Source organism: Marmota monax, unplaced genomic scaffold, assembly GCF_021218885.2.
Source record: "Marmota monax isolate L192 unplaced genomic scaffold, Marmota_monax_Labrador192_F-V1.1 WCK01_AAM20220418_F8-fsc00186, whole genome shotgun sequence".
Classification (NCBI taxonomy): domain Eukaryota; kingdom Metazoa; phylum Chordata; class Mammalia; order Rodentia; family Sciuridae; genus Marmota; species Marmota monax.
The window spans coordinates 256,571-275,708 of NW_026694725.1; the positions used below are offsets into that span (position 1 = coordinate 256,571).

The 19,138-nt window shown below is 41.8% G+C and overlaps 1 protein-coding gene across 2 annotated transcripts in view; it reads left to right on the forward strand.

The window, feature by feature from the left end:
* The window catches only part of Kcna6 (potassium voltage-gated channel subfamily A member 6), a 38,008-nt gene extending 19,788 nt beyond the window's left edge, over positions 1 to 18,220 (forward strand). For both annotated transcript variants that reach the window (XM_046424190.2, XM_058572528.1), the window contains exon 2: positions 17,843 to 18,220. The gene's annotated coding sequence lies outside the window, so the exon portion shown is untranslated. The remainder of the gene's footprint in view (positions 1 to 17,842) is intronic.
* The last annotated feature ends 918 nt before the right edge of the window (positions 18,221 to 19,138 follow it).

A 19,138-nucleotide genomic window follows, 5' to 3' on the forward strand; every position in this document is an offset into this window, starting at 1 on the left:
TGGCAGCCCTGTCATTGAGGCCAAGCCACCACCAGCTTTTTTGTGCAGCTACATCTTTCTTTTCCTCTTGCAGGGCTTGCACACTGCAAGTTGGCCTGGAGGGTCCGTGGCTTTTCATCTCCCTGCACTGACTTTCAGGGAAGGCTCTCTCTCTCTGACAGCAAGGCCAGCCTGCTACTGGGTCCCTCTCCCTGTTATACAACGATCCTTATGTGTCTGTGAACTTTCTGCTGGATGATATTTGGAAGGAGCATAGGGAAGGAGGGTAGTCGCCAGCTCTTCTCTCCCAAAGCAAAGGAAAGATTTTGACTCTCAAAGTGGTCCCTGGAGTTACATGTGACCCAGAACATCTGGTTTGGTGGATCTTACCTTTCTGGTTGGATATGGTCTGACATCTGTCAGATGGCCCAAGAGTCCTACCCAGTAACCTCCTTTACTTCCCAGTATCCACAGCTTATGAGCCAGATTGGTATTGTCAGACCCATTTCCCCACAGTGGATTGGACCAGGGTTGAACTTGAGCCAGTCTCAGTCTCTTTCCTAGAAAGCTTAGTTGGGACAAAAGGTTCTGGTTCAGCTTGTACTCTATGGGAGAAATAGCAAACCTTCTAGTCAGGGGAGCTGGAAGGGGTCTGAACCATCTTCTGACTTCACTTCCCATTTGTAAATGAAATAAAGAGTTGAAGACCTAAGAGATCATTTGATTGACCCAAATCCACATGGCCACTATAGCTACTTTATAACAGAGCTGGATCTTGGTGTTCAAAGTGTTAATACAAATATTCTCTTGGCTAAGAGGTAATGAATTGGCAAATAATATCTTATGGAAGCTTATATTCAGCTCAAATTTTGAAGAAATGATATTAATTAGGCACTACATGGTGTTTAGTGGAAACTGCACAGGTCCCAGCATCTGACTGAGCTGGACTTGAACTCTGGCTGTTCCCCTCACTAGCATTTGGACCTTGGGCACATTTCTCACATTTAGGTATTGATTCCTCAACTATAGAATGGGGATCATAGGGCTGGGGATGTAACTCAGCAGTAGAGTGCTTGCCTAGCATTTGTGAGGCCCTGGGTTCCATCCAGCAATGCAAAACAGTACAAAACAAAAAATTCAACAAGAAACAAAAAATAACAACAAAAAAAGGGAGGGGTTTTGTTGTTACAGGGTGTTCTAATGAGGATTAGAGACGCTTTGCAATTAATCTTTGCTTCATAAAAGAAAAGAGGTCTTTCTATTTAAATCAATAATATTCTGTATTCCTAGTATTCTATTCTGCAGCTGGTGTGGTTTTGAAATTATTTAGGGCCCTTCTCTCTCTCTCTCTCTCTTTTTTTTTTCAATTCTTTAGCAGCACTCTTTTAGGGAGCTGTTGGCTGCATCTGACAGTGGCATTTAGAAACAAAAGATCTAGTCAAGCCAGGCTCTGTAATGGGGAAGTAGACCCCGTCTCCTGATGGGAGGGGCTTCCAAGTCACTTTGCCAAGGGCGCATGGGGAAATGGAACCATTTTGGCAATGGGTTTGCCAGAGACAATGATGTTGGTTTGAGGGATTCTGTTCTTGGGACTTGCTGGACTTCCCCCTTGTGCTCACAGATGGCAGCAGCAGTTCCAGGCCTCCTGTGCTCCCACAGCTGTGACTGAATTCAGGAAGGGCCAAGAGTCCTCCTAGGGATCAGAACTTGCGGCTCCCACTAGGACGTGGTTAGGACACTCCCTAACCAGGATCACTGGGAGGGTGGGATACCCATGATGTGTTTATTTATTTTTAACTTTTGAGACAGGGTCTCCTTATGTTGCCCAGGTTGTGCTTGAACTCTCAGTCAAGCGATCCTCCCACCTCAGCCTCCTGAGTAGCTGGGGCTTCAGGCACATACCACCTGCCCACCACTGTGATCTCTTTAGAGTCAGTGGGAGTCACCCAGCAGGGCTGGGGAGGGACCAGAAATCCGAACAAAACAGGAGATTAGAGACCAAAGAAAACAGGAGTTGGCAGCAGGGCTGGGAATCATTAGGGTGTGGAGGACACTCTACATGGAGGCTGTCCCCCTTTAGTAGACATTAGTCTGCAGCTTAAATGTGCCAGGCCCCATGAAATGGAAAGTAAGCAGGACTTCAGTCTTTGTAGAGAGACCATGTCCTGAGGGCAGAGACAGTGAACAACTGGCTGTGGTAAGTTACAGTGGTGAGAGGTAGGAGTTGGTGGCAGCTTTGGGGCTTACATCAGGGCCCAGATCCCACCCAGCTGTTCACCCCTTCACCACTGATCTCTCACTAAGAGTGATAGAAAAACGAACAATGCAGGAGTCAGCATACAACTAGTTAGTATCTAGTTAAAGTATCTAGTTAGTATGTAATTAAAACTGCTTCCAGTTGCCTGCAATTCTGTGCTCTTGGGTAAAAGACTGAATTGAGACATATGGCTGGGATACAGACCAAAGGGAGGGTCTCTTTTTCTTATGTATCTTAGAACTAAAATCTGTGACCATCTCATTTAGAGGTGACTTCTGGGAGAAAGAGAGAAAGCAAGACCACAAAGTTGCTCTAGGTCCACTTGCCCTGATGGTTTCATAGAGTGTGAATCATATGGACAGAAGAAAATATGCTTGGCCCAAGGGGCCAAGAACTGAAAAGCAAGCTGGTTATGAAGACAGGTTGAAGGCACAGTAACTCAGTTAACTACTAAGACTTGGTTTGCCAAAAAAAAAAAAAATTCCTTGTTTTTTTTTTTTTTGGCTTGACCTTTAGATTGGGAATTACTCTGCTTTAGAGAACATTTAGGGGAAACTAGGAAATACAAGCAAAGCAGGTAGAATCTGCAATGATACAGAGTCACATAGTAGGTGCTCTGGATTCTTCCTGTGGACTGGAGGGAATCAGGGAAGGTTCCTCAGAGAAATGACCTCATCAGCAGGGCTTTGGAAGAGGACCTGGAAATTTCAAGGTTGAAAAGAAAATTCTTAATAAAAGAAATGGCTTCAACATATGCATGCACAGAGCTGGAGAATGAGATAGTGTGTTCAAGGAACTGGGAGCTTGGGGTACAGGAAATGGGAGAAAGGGTGCAGGGCAGGCTGGAGAATGAGGTGGGATTCTGATGGTGAAGAGCCATGAAGCTACCAGAAGTTGATTCCTTCTGGTGGCCATGGAAGCAAGCAAGAATTTTAAATCGGGCAGGACATGCTCGGTACGTATATTTGAATGAAGTCTCCTGCTGAAGGAAAGACAGGAATGGGAAAGATTAGCTGTCCCCTAGGAGCCAAGACTAGCATAGCCAGTTTCTGGGAGAGGTGTTAGGGTGGTCCACCTGGCCAGGAGGAATATTTTATCACTGACATTATTTATATTTGACATGAAAATAAAAAGTGGTCTGACTTTTGGCCAGTTTTACGATGGTTTTTAAATTCTCTGTGGACAATGTACCCCTATACTCCCTGAGCAGGGGCAGACCCTCAATGCACCCTGCTTGGTTCATAGCAGATGGGGTGGGGTGAGGGAGGGATTCTTGCAGGTATCCAGGGAGGAGGGCAACACTCACGTGCTAAACATCTGCTAGGAATTTGTGGTTGGATGGGCCCAGTGTAGGCTCGGCAGCTCAGAGGTGGATTTCAAAAGAACATTTGTATTGGGGTGCTGCTGCACCAGGCTGCAGAGAACTTTCTCCAAGAGTTCTGAGGTTAGAAAATTCCCAGAGCTCAGGATGAGGCTGGGATGGCGCCAGGGGTGGTTATCGTCATTTGACTGACCTCAGGGACAAAGGGTCTCCTACATTCCATTTCCTAGTTGACATCCCCTATACCCACCTAGCAGCTTTGAGAACATTTCTCCCCACCTCGCACACACAACTTGGAGGGTACAACATCTCTTTTGTTCCTGAAATATCCTCAATAAAGCATTCAGCACTTCCAGGAAGTCATCATGCCCAGATGACAAATGGGCTTATTCAGAAACAAAGGGAGAGCTTTGTCTGCTGCCCCCATTCCTCCAGGATTGCTCCCAGCCTGGATGCCCCCTGGAGTGTTCCCTGGTGCTGCTCCATGGAGAGCAGAACCTGAGGATAACAGAGGCTACCCTTGTCCTCTGATTGTTTTTCAAGTGCTGCCTGCACGAAATGTGACAGGATGGTTCTATTTTGTTTGCCTGACTTGAATGCAACACTTAACTTATCAGGATTTTTGCTGTTGTTGTTATTGTTCTTTTTCTTTTTTAAAAAATTCAGCTGTCTGATAAGAATGTAGTGATGGCCCATCAAGGTCTTTAATTTGCATTTCCTTGACACTAAGTGAAGTTGAGTTTCCTTCCATGTGTTTGAACTGTGTAATCTCTCCAGGGAAATGTCCCCTCATGTCTTTTGCTCATTCCCAATTAAATAGTTTGCCTTTCTGTCTTCTTTAGATATTCTAGATATGAATATTTTATCTAACATGTTGTTTACAAGATGAGCCATAGATTGTTGATAAAATCGTATTTATCAATACTTTGATTTAGGAATTATGCTTTTGGTATAAAATCTAACACTGTTCATCAAACCATAGAAAGTTTTCTCCCAAATTTTCTTTAAAAAGTTTGTAGTCTTAAATATTATATTGAAATCTATATTCTGTTTGAAATTCTTTTTATGTAGCATGAGGTTTAGGTCAAAGTTTTTTTTCCCCCCCCCATCTGATAGATGTTCAATTACTTCAACCATTTGCTATAAAATCTATCCTTCCTGCATTAAATTATTTTAGTTGTCCATACTTATAAGAGGGTATGTCGATGGACTCTATTCTGTTCTATTGATGCATGCATCCAGTCAGCTACCAGACTTAATTACTACAGCTAAAAAATTGATGCAAAATATGGTCAATTGATTCTTCCCCATTTACTTTTTTTTTTTGGAAAAATTGCCTTAGCTCTTTCTGTTCCTTTGCCTTTCCATATAAAGTTTAAGATATAATTAACTCTACATGGAAAAAAGTCTTGCTAAGATTTTGATAGGAATTGTGTTAAATCTATAAATCGATTTGAGCATTGATCTCATTATCATCTAGAGTATTTTAATCCAAGAACATGCTACATCGCTCCATTTAATTAGATATACTTTCATTTCTTTCATTATTACCTTGAACTTTTCATCATACAAGCCCTGTTACATGTTCTGTTAGATGTATGCTTACCTGTATCTTGAAAAAGCAGTTGTCAATATTATTGCATTTATAATCACAATTCTCATGTGCCCATTTCTGATGTATAGAAATACAACCAAGTTTTGCACATTGGTCTTGTATCCTGTAATATCACACTTGCTTATTAGGTCAAGGAGTTAAATTTATTAGCTTCTCTGTTGTACCTCATTTTCTTGAGAGGGATTTGGGTCACTGTGAAAAGTAAGAAAATAAATTCTACGTAGAGACCAGGTCATGGGTAAATGTGTCTGAATCATTTTATTTATATGCTTGTGTTTTTGTAAGATGATTTATTGGACATCTGATGACTCCTGTGTGTCAGGTTTGCATTAATGCAAAGTTCATGTCCACCATACATGGTTTTAGGTAGTAAAAAGTAGGAGGTTTGCAGTTATTGTCAACTTTAAGTAATGTTTCTGGGATTCATACTAGTGATTGGCGTTTGACATTTTAGTTCACTTGATGAGCTAAAATCTCAGTTGTTGATTCTTGCTTGGAAATTAGAGAAAATGCTAGCACCAGGCAACTTCCTTCCCCACCCTAAGCTGAGGCTCTGTGTACTTTTTATATTGTTGGCTTCAACTCAGAGCTATTTAGGGGAAGTTAGGCTTTCTGGTAGTTCCTTTGCCTCAACTGGTAGTGAACCAAAGCCCAGTAAAATAATTCTCTGTGGTGTGAGACCAGAACTGAGGGTTCTAAGTCTACAATGAAGATCAATCCTGGTGCAGTAGAGAACATAGACTTTGGTATTTTGCTGTCTTGGTTTCGTCTAGCTAGCAGTGTGATTTGGGGTGAATTATTTAAGTTTGTGGAGCCACAGGATTCTCATCTGTGAAACAGAGAAGATAATGTCTGTCTCAAAGGATGGATGGATTTATTCATGATTAATTTATTTCAAATATCTTAAACATAGTAACTGATGAATAAAACATAATTATCATTATAATTAGGCTATATTGCTTAGGTCTCATTGGTTCTGTAATTAATTTAGTGCAGTTCTTTATTTTGGTTATAAGTGACTAAAAATCTAGCTCAAATAATCATAAAAGGGACTTTGATTAACTCATGTAACTTCATCTAAACTTGGGCTAAGGGTATAGTATGTGATCTATGGGGTTTTTGTTTTTTCATTTCTTTTAATGCAGTTTTTCTTCATGTTGGCTTCCAAAGATGGCAAGATAGCTAATAAATCCAGGCATACACCCTCCCAGGTTCTCGTTCAATAAAAATAGTGTTTGACCTGACAACACCTGTGATCTGATTTTTCATTGGTTAGAAATTCACCTTCTGCTTATATGTGGACAAATTATTAGGCCAAGGGAATGGTATGCTCCAATTTGACATATCTGGGTTACATGCACACCTTGGATCCAAGGTTGGAGCAGCTTTTACCCAAAGGACTTAGACTGATCATGGAATATGGAGACAATTTCTCTAGGGAAATTTGTAATCCACCATGAAAAGAAGGGTTAAAATGTTGGGTAGCCAAGAAAGTAACACCCTTTCTTCAAACAAACAAATAATGAGAAACAAGTATCTATTGCATCCAGGTTCTTCAATGGCTCTTTCAGCACGAGAAAGATGTCATAGCTTATTCATAACAACACCAAAATAGGAAAAGGAACCTGTTCAGACTTTGTGTAATGAATTTCTGTATTCATACATGGACTTGCTACTTCAGAATACAGGATTACAGAACTAGCAAAGAATGTTTTGTATGATTTTTATCTAAATGTCATGTCACTAGTACTTTTTTCGAAATGATAATAGTTTTATTCTGATTATTGAGATATAATATGCCTATAGGTATAGAGAGCAAAGTAAAAGTTGCCAGTAATCTCACAATCCAGACATAACTCCTGTCAACATCTTAGCATAATTATTCCAGATTTGTTTATGTGTGTATATGTCTTGTGCATATAAAATATTTAGTTGACATAAAATCAAACTTAAATTTACTTTATTATCTTTTTTTAACTTCCTATATTCTGGATGTCCTTTTGTGTTAATAAATATAGATTATAAAATTATGACTTTAAAGACTGCATACATTTGAATAGAAATACCATAACTATTTAACCATCTTCTATTAATTCACTTTTTCATGATTATAAAGCAATACACTGATAAATATCCTGACCTATACACATTTATCTCTTATCTTGTGAATAAATGTCTGGAAGTAGAATTGCTATGCTGAAGATTGTGTATGCCTTAAAGACTTTGACATGTATTACTAAATTGTACTGCAGAGGCTGTATCTATACTGGGTAGGGTTGACAGATAAAATATAAGCTGTCCAGAAATTGACATAAGCAATGAATAGCTTTTAGTATAAGAATGTCCCAAATATTGTAAAATCATCTGAAATTCAAGCGCAACTGGGGATCCTGCATTTTTATTTGCTATATCTGGTGAATTTAAGACTGAGTATCAATCTCTGATTCACAAACCCAATAGTGTTTCTGCATTTTCCAGACTGGGATCCCCAGGCCTCCAATCTCCAAGTCTGGCCACACATCTAGAGGTGTGTGGGTCCCTTCATTTTCCCTACTGCTGATCTCTAACCTTTTTCTTATGTCCAAACTATTGGGGAATCCTCACTGCTTCTCATATTAAATTTGTCTGCTCAAACTGCTATACTTGAATATTACAGGCTGGGTGACTTCAACAACACAAATATATTTTTTGACAGTTCTGGAGCCTGGCAGTCTGTATTAGCCAGCTTTCTGTCACTATAACAAATACCAGAGATAATCAACTTATAAAGAGAAAAGGTTTATTTTGGCTCCCAGATTTGGAGGTTCCAGTCCATGATTGGTTGGCCCTGTTGCTTTGGACCTGAGGTGAGGCCACACATCATGGCAGGAGTATGTGGTTGAGCAAAACTGCTCACCTTATCACCTGGAGGCAAAAGAGAGTAAGAGGGGGACTAGGGTCCCAGGACTCCTTTCAAGGGCACACCCCTAATGACCTAGAAACCTCCCACTAGGCCCCACCTCCTGAAGGCTCTACCACCTCCCAATATTCTCACCTTGGGTACCAGGCCTTTATCACATGGGCCTTTGGGCAACATTGGGCATCCACATGATAGCAAAGTGCAGGATCAAGGTGTCATCAAATTAGCTCCTGATGAGGGCTCTCTTCCTGGCTTCTCATTGTGCCTTCACATGGCCTTTCTTTCCTCTGTGCATACAAGAGAGAATGAGCTCTTTTTCTCTGCCTTTTTCATGAGAACACCAGTCCTATCAGATTAGGGACCCACCCTTAAGATCTCACTTAACCTTAATTAGAGGTCCCATTTACAAGGGTTAGAGCTTCAGCACTAAATTATTTGGGGGAGTGGAGGGACACAAATATTCAGTTATATAACATATAACTTTAAGAATGTTCTCTTACTATTTGCTTTCAAAGACTCTCAAGGAATTCATGCTTTTGCTAAAAAAAAAAAAGAAAAGAAATGCAAAACAAGCAAACTCTGCTTATGAATAGAAGAATAAAATTTATGGGTTAAACTCAAGAAATTAAGGAGGAACTTGATTTAAAGATTTGTAACTTTAATAAACTGAATATTTATTTATTTAAAACAATGTATCTTCTAAATAACTTTTCAGCATGCAGAAGTTACCTCGTGGAAACATAAAATCCACACAGTGATATGTACATATGTATAGACTAGAAAGTATATCAATAACACTAGTAGCCATAAATTATAAAGTTACTGAACATTGTGGCTTATAACAACAACTGTCTCAAAACCTCACACTGTGGGGTGACTTCAGTTATTATTTCCACTTCTTGGATGAGGCCACCAAGTAAACAAGCGGTTTAAGGCCAAGTTTGTATGACTTCCAAAGCAAGAAGTTTTCATTTAGGACATGAGTGATTTTTTTTTTAGTGTAAAAAAATTTTTTTAAATTTTTTGTTTTTTAGATGGCAGAAGTGTGTGAATTGTTTATAATGAGTATATTTTGTGGGGGATATCAGGAAAAAAATTCCCATCTTAAAAAAACTGCAATGGATGAATATAGAAATTGAGACTAACAGATGGAAGAAATCACCAGCTCTGTTTGAGAGTCACGCTTCTCACTCCTGAATGTTCTAGCTGAGGGTTTGCAGGGAAGGCGTTAATCTGATGGGTATAGAATCGTTTCTTGTTGAATTTATTTCTCGTAGATGATTGTGACTGATGTGCCCTTAAAGATAAGGGTGAGCTGAAGCTTTGAGAGTGTCCTGACAATTTTCCTATGGGTGCTGAAATAAACCGTAGACCTCATTTGTCGCACATCATAGCTCCACCTCTCTGGGCAGCCAGAGGGCTTGGATGATATATTGGAAGGGAGTAGGAAGTAACACGTCACTCACAGAAATGGCAGGATGGTGGGGAGCAGTGGTTGGGCCTCACTTCTGAAACAGTGACAGGAAGAGTGAGTGCTGGTGAGGCCATGGAGTTGGTCAGTGGTTCACACAGCATCCAGTAAGGGAGATCCCTCAGATTCTGGTCCTCGACTCTCCCTGATGTCATGGCATAGTCCAAGCTCTGGGGAGTGAAGTCCACTACAGATGTGAACCCCACCTGGGCACAGTGGCACACGCCTGTAATCCCAGCGACTAGGGAGGCTAAGGCAGGAGGATTGTGAGTTCAAAGCCAGCCTCAGCAAAAGCTAAGTGCTAAGCAACTCCGTGAGACCCTGTGTCTAAATAAAATACAAAATAGGGCTGGGGATGTGGCTCTGTGGTCGAGTGCCCCTGAAATCAATCCCTGGTACCTGTACCCCCCCCCCCCAAAAAAAAAGATGTGATCCCTAGTAGGTAATGCCAGAGACTGATTTTGGGGGAAAGATGGATATTTAAAAAATATATGTAAATATATATATTTAAAAATATAAGTGTAGTGGTCCAGTTGCATTATATTGTAGAATTTAAAAAATTGGGAGTCCCCATGACTAATTACCACTTGCATCTGAAGGAGAGTTATTAAGGAAGATTACCTGGTAGTCTTACTCTTTAAAGGGAACTTTAAAAAATATTGGTTTCTCATATAGTTCTGGATAAAGAGGAAGAAAGAAAAAAGATGAACTTAAACTTATTTTACTCAGCAAAGGGTTAAATTAACATTGGTTTATCAGGTAGTGCCTAATTGCACAGGTAGTGTAAATAAGTGGCGTTCAACATTAAATGTTGAAATTTAGAGCCCCCTAGTGCCCCATCTGATGCTGAGCTTAGAATTGTGTGCATTACCTGATGAATGGTCATTCTCATGGTGCCAGTCAGCATCACCAGCTTTATATAACAGTGTATGTGCTGCTGGACACTGGTGGTGCCTGCCTGTAATCCCAGTGACTAGGGAGGCTGAGGCAGGAGGATTGTGAGTTCAAAGCTAGCCTCAGCAAAAGCAAGGTGCTAAGCAACTCGGTGACACCCTGTCTCTAAATAAAATACAAAATAGGGCTGGGGATGTGGCTCAGTGGACGAGTGCCCTTGAGTTCAATCCCTAGTAACCAACGAGACAAAAAACAAACAAACAAATAAATAAAAAATAAAAAAGTATGTGCAATAGTTTGGTTAGTTTCTTGTATATTTTACTCCAATTTTATAAAAACAAGGGAAAATACACACATTCACATCCACAACACAAAAGCCTTGTGCTAATAGTGTTGAGACAAGATGAAAATCATTAGATTTGCTACAGTGATGAATCTTTAGCTTCAGTCAGATGGTCACTGGGGTTCAGCCAGTTGAAGGTATGGTGGATTGTGGAGGAAGGAATCAGTTCAAGGTCATATGTGGAATGCTCGACATATATCATTGATGACTGTGTCTAAAAAGCAAACCTCCTGGGTTTGGTGACACCTCTCCAGGCCAGCAACTACATGCAACACAGTCTCCTGCACACTGCATGTTAGCATACATTTCCAGAATCACGTCTGAGGATGGGCACTGGTGGTATAGAGCAGAGGGTGACTGGGCTTTCACAGAAAAGCATGCCGTCTCCATGTTGTAGAATTTTAGGGTGGGGATGAGACAGATGAGTGGAAGTTGCTTGTTGAAGTTTTAAAACATAGCTGGAATATAATGAAACAAATGACTTCTTCCATGAAGCTTAGAACTCGGCCTCTCTCTGGAGTGTGTGTGTGTGTGTGTGTGTGTGCGCACGCACGTGTGTATGTGTGTTGGGGATGTGGGGTGGAAATAGATATTAACCCAATAAGTCTAAGTGTAAAACTGCAAATGTTCCAAGCAAGTGTTACAAAGGACCGATACCCACAAAAGTGCTATGAGAGCCTAAAATAGGGGAATATAGTTTAATGACATTTTTGCTGACATTTGAATGATGAATAGGAGCTAAGTAGTCAAAGGAGGTGGAGTTCACATTCCAGGCAGCGGGAACAGCATGCCATCCCCTGGGGTGGGGAAACATGGTACAGTGATTGTAGGCATACAGGTTAAGAGTTTTATCTATGGGATGCTGTGGACAGGTTTTAAGCAGGTGTGTGTGTGTGTGGGGGGGTGATAGGATCAGATTTGTGTTTGAAAATATCAGTCTGGTCATACTGTAATAGGTTGGAGGTACTGGATGGATGTGGGTGGGCCATTTATCGAGTTTTGCTAGTGTGCAGGTGAAAGATGGTCTTAGGGTGATAGTGACACAGATGGACAGAGGTGAATGGGTTTGAGACCTATGAGGAGGTGAGAACTACCTCAAGACTCAGGATGGATTGAGGTGGTAGATGGGAGAAAAAGGGGTGAATGAGAAGAGGAGCATGACTTCTAGGCCTTAATTACATAAAGTTGCAGATGTGTTGATCTGTTTTGTGTTGCTATAATAAAATACCTGAGGCTGGGTAAAGAGGAGTATTTGACTCACAACTTGAGAAGCTGAATGATCCAAACAGCGTGACACCAGCATGCAGGCGAGGGCCCTCCTGGCTGCACCACAACATGGTGGAGAAGTGGAAAGGGAAAATGGTGGTGTGCAGAAGGGCATGGATGATCTCACTCCACAACAACCTTCTCTCCCGGATGTCACTGATCCTTTTATGAGGGTGGAGCCCCTGTGACCTAATTACCTTCCACCAGGCCCCATTTCATTAGGGTTCCATGCTCACCATCACCACCCGGGGGACCATGCTTCCAGCCAGTGAGCCTTTGGGAGACACACTCAAACCACCTCTGAACATGGGAGTAGGTGACCAGTCGCCATTTCATTTGGAAATTGGATGGAGTACCATTTGGGTGTGTATGGGCTAAAAACTGATCATATTTTTAAAAATTACTTTAATGTTCATTAAGGTAATATTTGCAAATGTTTTGGTGAACCAAACAAGAATATAAGTCTTCTCAGGAAAACCAGCACACCCTCTCTCTCTTGTCCTTAGCAAGTCCTCAAAGGAGAGTTTCAATTATCTTAATAGTTTTTTTTTTTTTTTGTATTTACATTTGTCTTTCAGTAAATATATATGCTGCTATTTCTTGATTTATTTTTTTCATTTAATGAATACTTTTAAAGCTCCTACTGGGTGCCAGTCACTCTGTTCTATGCAAGGATATATCGGTGAACAAGTTGTGGATTCATGTAGGGAGTAGAATTCCCTGTGATCATGGAGCCTTGGTCCAGTGGGGAGAATAAATTTTTTAAATGTTTAAATAAACTATTACTCTAACCACCTCTTTCTATAGAAGTAGTATCCTATTTACAGAAGTTTATGAATGATAAATAAACTGTGGTGAGGGTGACATAGGGAATATCAGGGATAAAATGCAACCTTAATAAGGAAGTGGGAGAATGGGGGATGCTACTGAGAAAACAAAATCTGAGAAAAGATCTGGAGTACAGGAGGAGGGAGCCCTGTGGATACATGGGGAAGGGCATGCTAAGCAAAGGGAACAGCATGTGCAAAGGCCCTGAGGTGGGAAGATGTGATATAATTGAGGAAGAGAACATCCTATGGTCCTCACCGCAGGAGCAAAGTAAGTCGTGGGAGAGCACTAAGGGTTAAGGTTAGAGTGGTAAGGTGGACTGACAGATCATTTAGGGCTACTCTTAACACCTTGACTCTGAGAGGTAGAACATTACCTCTTGTGTTTGTCCATGAAGCCATATGTCTTCTACTGCTTTCTCTGCCTCCCACATAATATTTTGTTTAAGTCAGTGTTCAGTGTTTATGTCATTATCATTATCAAGTATTATTTTCTGCATTGCCAAGCAGTGCATTATGATAATGTTCATTTAATCTCTTGTAAACATTTTGTTAATAATAGCCTCATTTTCTTCACCTGATTAATTTTCTGTGTTCCTATTTATAATTTGTTCCGAACTCTCCGACTGAGTTGAAAAATCCCTCTAGACACCATTTTTTTTGTGTGTGTCATATCACACTGAATGTATAGAATGCATCACACTGTGGGTTCTTTTATTTCCCCCTAAAATCTTTCATTCTGGAACCTTCCATTCTCCCTATCCATCTTGCCTGCTTTCTCTCTGCCCCAGCAAAGCCAGTATCATGGGAATTTGTTTTCCTTCTCCTCTATGTTGCGTTTCTGTTTTCCTGGACTATGTTTCCTTCTTTCTTGATTTATTTCCTTTTAGGGAAGGGAAATCCTCCAGTCAGCTTCTAAGAAAAGGTAAGTAGAAACTAGGGTTTTTAACCTTTCCCTCACAATGCCTCTGTTCAATTCTGAAATTTCATTTATGGTTGGATGGCTATAATATTCCAGGATGGATATCATTTTGCCTCGGAATTCTGGAGGCCTTCCTCCTCTCCTTCCTAACTTCCAGTCTTGCCGTGAGATGTCAGTGCTTTTCTGATTTCTTTTTAGGTGACCCCCCCTCCCCCTCAAGTGTTAACGTGTTCTCTTTTTCTTGGTACTTTGCAATCATGGCTCTGTGCTTTCATGTGGATGTGTTGGGTATAGGCTTCCTGGACAAGATAGAAGATGCCTATTAAATTTGAATTTCAGATAAACTGCAAATAAAGTTTGTAATATTTGGGACATACTTACACTAAACACTTTTCTCTGCTTATCCAAAATGCAAATTTAACTGAGTGTCCTTACTTGTGCTAAAATATGGCAACCTTAGAAGCTTGGTTTTTCATTCTGGAGACTTGTGTCTTTTGGTTTGGGGAATTTTTCATGTGTTATTTCTTTTCCTCTAAATTGAAATATTAGTCTAAGCTTAAAAGATAACGTATTCAATAAGGCCACTAGCCAACCGTGAACTTGCCCTCTTGTGTTCCCAAATAGAATCTCCTTCAGCTCTGTAGCTGTTTCATCTAGACTTGTGACTATGCTTCCTAATAATACACTTCCATTGCTTTTTAATTTTTATTTTTCGAGTCTTAAAAAATTGACTTCCTACTAGGAAAGCTTTTAGCTTTTTTTAACACCACCCACCATTACTCTCCATGATATACACAAACACCCCACTATATAGACCTTCTCAACCCACTATAGTATAAATGTCATGATATTTATTAGCTCACTATTCAGTTCTACTTTATTATGACTGTGTAAATATTATTCTTCATCGAGCCACCTAATGTTCTGTGGTATAATTATTTTTCATTGCTCACATGACTTTATTTTCCTATGGAATTGCTAAATATCTTCTTTTTATTGCTTAATTTTTTATATACTTGTCATTGTTTGATGCCCAAAAGGAGGGTGGGGGTTCAGTAAATGTCTCCTGAGCAATGTAAATCTCCTCCTAGTTCATGTGGACATACCAGGCTAACTTTCACCTTAAACTTGACTTTATCCAATGCTTTCCTTCACCTCTGGACTAGGAAACCACTTGCTTGGGTGAGAATAGCCTTTTAGGTTGAAAATCACCTCCATTATCTTCTAACTCCTTGTGATGCTTTTGGTAACATCTGATGCCATCCTAATTTCTAGATTCCATGGTCCTGGACCTTGTAGGACTAGTTTTATCCCCTTTAATGGTTGTTCAGTGAGCACTCTTGGTCTGAAATGCATGTTTTTCAACTGTTGAACATTTTTCTTTAATTATTTCATTATTTTTTTCCCATTCTTTTTGCCTGTTTTCTTTTTCTAGAACTCTATTAATGAGACTTTGGATCTCCTGGACTGGTTCTCAAGTTTCTTTATCTTTACTTTTTTCCATGATAGTTTTGTCTTGATTTCTGGAAGTCTTCCTCGACATTGTCTTCTAGATCTTCAATTGGCATTTAAATTTTGGTTATCGTATTTTTTACGATTTTTAAGAACATCTTTTCTTCTTGGGCGGTTCATTTTTTCACGACAGTCTATTCTTGTTTCATAGGTAAAATGTTCTCTCATTTATCAGGGGATTTAGAATATTTTCCAAGTATTTTCTGCTTCTGGGATTTTCTGTTTCCCCCGCTTTTCTCTTCTGTTTTGAACTGTTGGAAGCTTTCCTTGGATGTTTGTCCTACGAGGAGGATACCTGTTTATTTTCAAGAGTGAAGTGCTAATAATAAGCTGGTTGGTGGCTCTGAGTCTGGGCTTGTTGAGTGGTGAGCTCACTACAAGGTGATGAAGCTGGATCAGAACCTCTTACTGGGGACTTCTGGGAACCAATGGCTGTAAGTCCTTCTCTTTTGGAACTCTTTGTTTCCTCCAGGAAAGACACTATCTGCCTGATACTGTTCTGGGAGCAGAGCAAGGAAGGTGGCAGACTGTCTCACCACTGAGTGGTCCATTGTGTGGTCTCTCACATCACAAACTTAAGCCCCCTATTTTCAGTGCACCACCTCAGCCTGTCTTACACAGTGACAGCTGTTCCCAACTCCAGCCCTTCTGATCCAGTTTCTCTGCAATAAACGTCTCATCTTTTGGTAGGTTAGTGAATGCGCACGCAGCAGCATGGCTTTCGGAGATGGTGGAGGAGAGCTGGAAGGGTGTTTCTCACTGTGATCATTTTTTGACCCTGCTTCTGTTGTACTGGGATATCTCCAACTCTGAGCATCTCTGGGTTCCCTGGAGTTAATCAACTTCTATTTCAATGGCATGGCCTAAATCTTGGCCTTCCAAGTTCAATGCTGTTCCTTCCATCATCTACTCTCCTGGTTTTTATTTTCTTTATTACTTCACCTCTACTTTCCTCTTTGAAAATTATTTTGTTACTGTTATTTTTTGTGGGGCTTTAGGAAGGACCCCTCCCCCATCCATCTTTTTTTTTCCCTTTCTTTTCTGTTTTATTGGTACTAGAGATTGAACTCACTCAACCACTGAGCCACATCCCCAGCCCTATTTTGTATTTTATTTAGAGACAGGGTCTCACTGAGTTGCTTAGTGCCTCGCTGTTGCTGAGGCTGGCTTTGAACTCATGATCTCCCTGCCTCAGCCTCCAAAGCCTCCAGAGCCTCTAGGATTACAGGCTTTTACCACTGTGCCTGGCTCCTGTTTGTTTGTAATCCCTGGGTAGGAGCTGCTGCCTACTGGTGAGGCCAGTTGAAAGCACTGGGTGACATCCTTGTCCTTTCATGGCTAGAAGGTCAGTGACTCTTAGTCCATGCAGGATGTCTGCTCTTGCCTTCAGTTCATGCTTCAGTGAGGTCCCTCCAGATGTGGGACCCTTGGGCAGGCTCCCAATTAATTGAAATTACAAGTATTAGATATCTTCATCCTGCAGGAGTCCATGGCATAGGCATGATGATAACATCACCTGGAGTTCTTGTGATTCTTCACTTTTCCCAAAGCAGTTTCACAAACACCTGGATCTTGGGGTAGCTCTACACACTTGGAACAACCATGTCATTGTCATGCCCGGTTTCACACATGCAGAAACCGAGCTGTAGGTGATGTTGGTTGGTTTGTGTTTAGACAACCACGGACCTGCTCTTGAAGTGCTCTGTGCTAGTGACAGAGACACACGCATCTCCTCGGGGTTGGCAAATGAGGAGTTCCGTTTTCTTTACCCAGGGCCTGGTAGAGGCAGGCACCGGACACTTTGAGCTGAAAATTTCACTCACTTTCCAATAGAAACCAACCACACTGTGTCTTGAGAATGAACACACTGCAAAGCGGCAGGAAATCAGAGAAGAGAGAGAGATCACTCATCCTTGGGATGGCGGGAGAGGCTCATGCGGGTGGTGGGGTTTCATTGGGTCTGGAGGGGAGCACTGAGGAAGGTAGGCATGGGAAACAGAAGCACTCTGGGGAGTGGGATAAGGGAGGAGTCAGGCCGTTACAAGGACTCTTCCAGGGAAGGAGGGTTATTCCTTACCTGAATGCCTGTTGAGGATCAGAGATGTCCCCCTGAGGTGTAAGTAGATGACCAGAAGTGTTAGAGGGAGACCAGCTGGATGGAGTATGGAAGGCAGCACTTTGGCCGTCTGGAAGGCAAGCAGATTGCTTGGACTTGATTCTCGGGGGACTAAGGGACTGTTCAAGGTAGAGAATGAAGGACAGCAGTGTAGAAAGACAAGTCATGCAGAAATGGCTTCAGGCTGCAGGTCCAGTAGTTACTGGTGAGTTGCTGGGTCCAAGTGGGTGGTGGGAGGATGGTCTGAGCAAACTGGGGAGCCCAGGAATAAGGTTCTGATGGGAGATGGGGGATCACGGTGCCACTATCAGACGAGCCAGGAAAGAAGCTGAATCCTCATGTTTCTTGGTGGCGTTCCTCATATGTCCCTCCATCATGTCACTAACTGCACTTCCTTTTGTTCTCCTTCCTTCCTGGCAGGGAAAATGTGGGCACGGTGGTCCTGGAAAGGAGACTGATGCATACATTTGTGGTAGTGGCTGAACAGAGAAGACCTGAACCCTCAACTTCCCTGGAAGACGAGACCCTTCCTTGGATGACCCTGCCTGATGGCCCTCGGGAGGCCTTGCACAAGCAGCAACCAGGACAGAAAAACTTGAGATCGGACCCCCTGGAGTCAAAGAGGGGGCCCAGAAGGTTGGGGTGAGGCTGTTAGGAGAAGGGTAAAAGCTGGTGGTGTGGTCAAAAGAGACAAGGTATGGGGAGGACTGGAGATTCCAGAAAGTGCATGGCAGAGCCGCAGACCCACCCAGGAGCAGGTGGCTGTGGAAAAGTAACAAATAAATAAATGGCAGAGTCTCCGAGGCTGTGTGTTACGCTGCGTGAAAACATCAACTGCTGAGTCCAGCTGACACGTCAAGGGGTTTGACGAAAGCAGGCAGATAGCCAAGATGCCAGGTCCCCTGACCAGCTTCCCAACTGTCGTCAGTACACGTGAGCATGTGCTGGGCACCTGCAGAGAAAGGGCTTGATCCCCCTCTGCAGGTCACCAAAGACAGTGGAAATTTTCCAAGAAGGCAAGATAGATCAGCCATGTCAGGAGTTATCTGCCTGTTACATCTACAGGACTAGACAGATATCAAGGTCAGAGTTGTCTTTCACAGAACTGGGAGGACACCATGCGCAGGGTCTCCTGTGTTCAGAGAGGGCAGCCTTTCTAGTCACCCATGTTGCTCCCTCTCATAGTTGACAGTTGCTCACCCTTGACTGTCCTCACTGGAAGGAGCACAGTGTTACTTCTATGAAGGCCTTTGACAACCAGTCCTACGCTCTTCCAGGATCTCTGGATGGGGACATTCCCATTCATAGCCACTCATCCAAATGTCTTTTCCTGTTGGTGGCAAAATACATTAGGATGAATTTCTTGCACTGGATTTAGTTTCCAATTGGATGTTGCTGGGTTCCGTTTGAGTTAATGCTGAGGCCCTCCCAGTTCTGTTCCAAGTGCTGGGCCCTCATTATCATACTACAGGGACTGTGCTCTTCATCATGTGTTTACCACATGTCTAGCAGAGCACCTATACCGAACTTCCCTCATAAGTGTCTGGTGAATTCCTGAGCAAGAGAACAAATGAAGGGTTGACTCTGGTTAATAAATAAGTTTAAAACATGTATACAAATAATCAAGTGCTCACAAATTGTTGAATCCAAGTGAAGGTGGTTGTCAAACATCCCTGAAACATACACGCACATGCACAAACACACACTTTCTCTCTC